General features: G+C 47.2%; 1 long non-coding RNA gene across 1 annotated transcript; it reads right to left on the bottom strand.

The window, feature by feature from the left end:
• Window positions 1-4,784: 4,784 nt before the first annotated feature.
• LOC131912477 (uncharacterized) lies at window positions 4,785-5,531 on the bottom strand. The gene is made up of 2 exons (XR_009379642.1): window positions 5,439-5,531; window positions 4,785-5,352 (listed from the first exon to the last, which is right to left on the bottom strand). It is a non-coding gene; the product is annotated as an uncharacterized LOC131912477 (long non-coding RNA).
• Between the last annotated feature and the right edge of the window lie 616 nt (window positions 5,532-6,147).

Here is a 6,147-nt window from a genome sequence, read left to right as displayed (position 1 = left end):
GAAATACAGGTATAAATTACAAATACATCCCCGGGTCCCTGTTTCCCATGGAGCTCCTTTAGGTTAGACCTAGTTATGCCCAGTAAAATAATACAGACTGGGGTGGTGAGTGTTTTGAGATCACCCAGGAAGACACTGGCCTCTACTAACAGCTTTCTAAAACCTGAAAACAGTTCTAAAGAGAAGTCCTTTTTTGCAGCACAGTGCAGAAGAAACCAGCTTTTCATGACAAGAAATATCCCAAAACACCTAGTGTTTTTAAATTGAAGTCCTTGTTGATCTCCTCAACAGCTTTAGCGAAAAGTGTGTGTCTTTTATTAAAAGTCTAGAATCTAGACTCTAGATGCTAATAAAAACTGTGAGGTGAATCAGAATCTCCTCAGCTCCATTCTCCCTGGAAGCCCAAAAATCTGCTCGAGCTGTCCAGTTGTTCAGATGCATCCACCCCACCACTACATACAACAAAGGTCCCTAAGCCCTCAGGCTGTTCTGTAGACCCTGGACTATGAGCATGGAGATCCCCGGGTCCCTGTTTCCCATGGAGCTCCTTTAGGTTAGACCTAGTTATGCCCAGTAAAACAGCCACCTCAGAAACTGATGTTCTTACAGGCCGAAGCTGTGGTGCTTCAAAATCAAAGAAGGGTTAAGTTTGAAACTGCAAGTCTCTGTGGTGGGGAACGTGGGGCAGGGATGGAGGTGTGTGGACGCTTACCATTGTCCTCTGCTGTCTTTAGACTCTTCAAACTGTAAATGTTTGTGATCCCAGATTTTGGCTAAATAAGAATTCACAGTAGCTTGCAATTTTCCTGGGGGGGGGGGGGGGTGCAGAGAGAGAGAGAGAGAGAGTTACTGTTTCCAGCATAAATATAAAACTAATTCCACGTCATAGTGTCGAATGTCTCACGTAGGTATGCTTGCCCTGAGTCCGCTGCCCTCCCTCTCTTGGAAAGAAGACACCTAGAGTAACGGTGTCCACCAGTCACCCTACAGAAAGCCTGGTCATTCATCTATCTGTGCCTCCTACAAAGGGCTCTAGTGTGTTGGGGGATCTAAGTATAGAAACTTCTAACATTTTAAGAAAATAAAATAATAAATGTGACATTTTGCACTCTTCTCTGTAGCCCAGGCCCAAGAAATCACCAGCAGAGTCCATTGTACAAATGCCTTTTACTCTATTATCTAGTATACAGTTTAATGGCAACCGCACAGAAATCAGTTGTATGCACAAAACTCTACATAAAAGAGATTTGGGAGTGTAAGGAAATGTTTTCCATCCATTCTAAGATATCAGTTGTCAAGTATTTAGGACTCCCTTTCTTCAGAAGGAAGCCAGTAGGTTAGAAAGGATTAAAAGTAACGCCTAGGTTTAACTCCAACAAACCCAGCTCCCTTTCAACCTTAGCTTGACCTGGCCTGAGAACTATGTAAACATGAGCTAAGTACAATGCCGAGCATTGCATAGAATTTCTCTCTCTCTCTCTCTCTCTCTCTCTCTCTCTCTCTCTCTCTCTCTCTCGACCCAATGTCAGGCTAAACTTGATCAATAGTATCAGCAACAGAACACCTTCCTTGCTTGCTTAAGAAAATGGTTACAGTTATTTCTCTAAGTCCATTTGAGAAGCATTAGGATTCTGGTTAGTGCCTAGGCTGCATGGAGCCCTGGGGTCCATTCTAAACTCTGCCAGAAACAAGCTAAAACAAAACATGGATTATTATGGGCTGGCCTTATTATTTGCTATCGTAGCCTAAGTATAATTATTAAACATGCTTATTAAAAACAGAGACTTACTGCAAGAGCGTTGTCTCCCAAGCTGTTTCACCAAACGAAGTGCACACTTGATTCCCAGGGGCACAAAGGGGCTAAGTCAACAGCTGGTCCTTTCTCCTACCTTTGTGTCTCCTACAAAGTCTCCACATAGCATTCCCACAGGGACGGACACACACACACACACACACACACACACACACACACACGTTCTATTGCTGATTCCTTGGTTTGTTTGGGAACTGCTTATACTGAGTTATGGCCTCAAATTACTCTATTTGTTCTTCCAGCTTCTTGGAAGGGTAAACAGTTTGAAAAGTTAAAGCCAGTAGCAAAATCAACCAGCAGCTAACCACTCTAACTTCATTCTTATCCAGGCCTGCTCGACTGTTTGGGGAGGTGGGCAAGAAAAGAAGTGCTGTGCTGTGCTGTGCTGTGCAGTGCGGCGGGGCACGTTTTGACTCCATGTTTTCTGCTCCAGGTTGGAACCTTGTCACAGCCAGCATGTTCTAAACGCTGAATCGGGGTACACTAACAGGAGGTGTGGGTGAAGGCTTCCTGGGGAAATTCAGTGTATAATGCCTCCACTTTCTTCTTTGGTCTCTTCCTCTGTCCTCACCTTCCCGAACTCTCGCGCACACCTGAGGGGAGAAAATGGACAGTTTGCTCTACAGGCAGGCAGGGACAAGGGTCCTCACATATCTTATTACCTCATTCCTCTGTTGGGTAAGAGCTGTTGTCAATCTCTTGACCCTTATCTCAAACAAACCGCCACTGTTCTTGACAGGGAGATGTCGTTGGTGCTGCCATGGATATCAACACAGGAGAAAGCACTCTCTGTGTAACACGTTAGTAAATTGTTACTTAGCATCTGACACGAACGTTCTACCCTCTTAATGATCGCAGCCCAGTCAATGTTTGCTAAATTTAGAGGCAACTTGCTATTTAAATTCTGTAGCCTGGGGAAATAAAATGGCATTTTGCCAGTTCAAAAAAAAAAAAAATGTTAGAGTGAGTGGAGCATGGCCCAGTGGCCAAAGACACTTGTGACTCAGTGTTCTATCCCTGGAACCCATGTAATGGAAGGAGAAAACTGACTCCTCAAAGTTGTCCTCTGACCATCACAGGCACACTGTGGCACGTGCAACCCCCCCCCCCCCCCACACACACACACACACATGCAAAATAAATAAGCAGAACAAAGATGGGGGAACCTCACAAAAGTTGTTTGGAAGATTACAGGGATATGACATTGGTGTTTTGCCGATAAGGTGTTGAAGTCAAGTTTGCATTCAGACTGACAGTCACAATCCGCAGGTTCCATTGTGAGAGTCCCACCCTCCCGAGGAAACCGTGTGCCAGTCTTTCTTAGCAGTGGCAGCTGCTAGGTAGGTTTGTGAGCCTTTCATCTAGCTGCTGGTCTGTTTAATGACAGGATCGGTCATTTCTTTCTCTCGGCAGTTTTCAGCTCCTAAGAGGCAGAGCTATAACCCATAATCCAAACAAGTGACCCCATCAGGTGTATCTTGTAAGAAGAATAAAGACGAAAAGGCTGAGCTAAGCAAACCTCAGTCTGTAGCATAAAAATGGGAGAAGCCGCATGGGAGGGAAAGGAAAAGAGACAAACTCAGTTTGTTGCTTCCGACGTGTGCCTGAGGGGACTGACTTCAGTGGATCCAAGGACCTGCAGAGTCAGCACATGGGCTAAAGCTACTCCTTTAGCAAATAATTCTGCTTTATGATGATGGATGTGCTTTAGAATGGATGCCGAAATTGAGTCATGCCAATGGGAAGTTTTTGTCAGTCAGTGGTTCCCAATGACAGATTAAACACGCTCTGTTTCTTATTGCGGGGGGGGGGGGGGGGGGGCACGACAGAGCATCTCAGAAGTCAAAGCCCCAAGAAAGAAAATGCATTCAGTGACAGGAATGGAACTTTGGAACTTTCTGGAAAGGCCGTTTTGGAAGAGGGCAGAGGAAGCTCCACAGAGAACAAGGAAAGCAGGTATGTCCCAGAGGCCTTCTGCCAGCTCTGGGGGCGGGGGGGGATGCCCCACCCATGCTAAGTAACTAACGCACTCTGAGTGTCCTGCTCAGGAAGAGACTGGCCACACTACCCTCCATTCAATGTCGAGGGGCAGCGGCAGCAGCCACCTCCCAGCCATGAACCTGGTGGCTTCAGGCACCCTGCTTCAGGAGCCTTCCGAGCTTTCCCCACAGGCTGGTTGGCACATCTTCCTCGTATAGATGGAGCAAAGCACTCTGCTGGTCACAGCAAGCCTAGGGTGTGCATGTATGGGTGTGGTGGACAGCACATGAACATGTTGCTTGCTAGGCTGGAGAGCCGTGTGCTCCTTCCAGCACTGTCAGACCGTCTTCTGCACAAAAGGAAAACAAGTCGACAGAAGCAAGACCTATCTAGGCAGGGGTCCCACACCAAGCTGCTGGCAGGAAAGGGAAGCCCACATGGCAGGAGATGATGCAGGATGCCACCACCTGGTCGGACTGAAGGCCACATCTGCGTACACGTGACTCTACAGAAGGTTGGAGACAGATGTGGAAAGCTGTGAGACTGACCTGTAAATACAGTAACCCGGCAGCAGTTTCTGGGTGAGTGAGTGGATTTGGGGAGAAAGAGAAGAATTCTAAGCTTCAGGACATAGATGTCCAGTTACACTTCTCTAGGGTGGAAAACAAAATGAAAGGTTGGTGGGTGATAGAGAGTAAGACTTAGGGTGTCCCACACATGGTAGACAGCAGATGAACAGATCATCTTACTCTAGTTAGCGTTAGTATGGTGGCAGCAACCACACCAAAGCTAGGCCTTCAACTTCCACAGCCCGCTGTTCGGGAAAGGACCGAGGGAAAAATGCTGGTTTAAGGGGAAGGTGAGTTGACTTCCAGGCATTGAGTCTGGACTTGTGACACCACCAGTCGGATGTGAATTTGAGTCCCTGGCATAACTGAAGACAATCGGCTCTCATTTTCCTGGGCCCTTTCCAAGGATGGGAACCTAAGGCCATGTTTATTCATTTTTATTGCTTTCCTTTCAAAAAGGCATCCAGATTAAAGTCAGAAACGATTCCCATGGGATTATAATGGACAATAGGAGATCAAGGGTTGTAAGAGCCTTGTGACTGTACTTAGAGGAAAAGAAGGGTCACCAGGGAGGCTCCAGAGGCAGAGGGAAGGCCCGTGGGCCAGAACCAAGCTGCAGATCAAAGGCTGAAGGGAAGAGGATGGGCCACTGGGCTGGACTCCTCTGAAGAGGCTCTTTTCTTGTGTTCGGAGATCCCACCATGTTGCACAGGCTGGTTTCAAATTCATAGGCTCAAGCTATCCCCTTGCCTCAGCTTCTGGAGTAGCAGGACCACAGGCAGGAGCAGAAAGGGGCTGACCTTAGTGCACATGCTCCCTACAGTGTGAGGTCACACAGGCAGGCAGGGCTTGGAGCAACAGGGAAGAGAGCAGCCTGGCCTCTGAGGGGAAAGGGGGCTGGCCTGGTGACCCCTGCAGATCTCTGTGAGTCGGAGGGCAGCCTGGTCTACAGAGTGAGTTCAAGGTCAGCCAGGGCTACATATAGAGACTCTATTGAAAAAAAAAAAAAAAAGTCAAATAAAAAGGGAAAAGGACACCATCTCGCAGCTCACACTTAACACTTGTTACTCTTTTACTTGGGTAGCAATCAATATTCATTTTGACTGACATGGGTTCCTAGCCCGAGACCAGCCTGGATATTTTCAGTGTTCGTGAATCATATATATATATATATATATAATCAATGGCCAAAGAACCATCAAGAAATAGGCAGGCACTGTTTTGGAGTCTAGATAGTTGGCTGATTGGAACTAGTACTTTCTCTTCTCCTATACAAGGCTCGCGTTAGGAGGTGAGGAATTATGTCGCGGAGTCCAGGAGCTGAGGACCTGGTGGAGTAGCTCAGACCCTAGAGCTTGGGAAAGCTCGGTTCGGTTATCTGGGCGCACCCAGAAAAGGGTAGGATGACTTCATTCCCGCAGAGGGCGCTTCCTGCCCGGGCAGCTGAGGTGCCAGCAGCCGGTTTGTCCAGGATAAGTTTTCTTTGACTGCTCAACTTCTCTCTGCCTGGCGTCCTCGCAAGTCACTCTGGAAAAAAAAAAAAAAAAATGCGATTAGACTGACTTCCCTGTTTCCTTCAATGAGTGGGCGGGCTCTTCCCAGTTCCCAGACAGAGCTCCTTCATTCAGCCAGATCTGCCATACTTTTTTTTTTTCTTTAATAAAGCTGAAAAGTTTGTTACCATCATTGAGAAAAAAAACATAAAGGAGAGGGAATGGAAAGGAGGGGGAAGGGAACGGAGGGGAGGGGTAAGAAGTGGGGGAGGGAGAAGAAACAATTTGGCCT

The sequence above is a fragment of the Peromyscus eremicus genome, chromosome 6 (genome assembly GCF_949786415.1).
Source record: "Peromyscus eremicus chromosome 6, PerEre_H2_v1, whole genome shotgun sequence".
NCBI classification, from domain to species: Eukaryota; Metazoa; Chordata; class Mammalia; order Rodentia; family Cricetidae; genus Peromyscus; species Peromyscus eremicus.
This window is presented reverse-complemented; position numbering and strand designations above follow the sequence as displayed.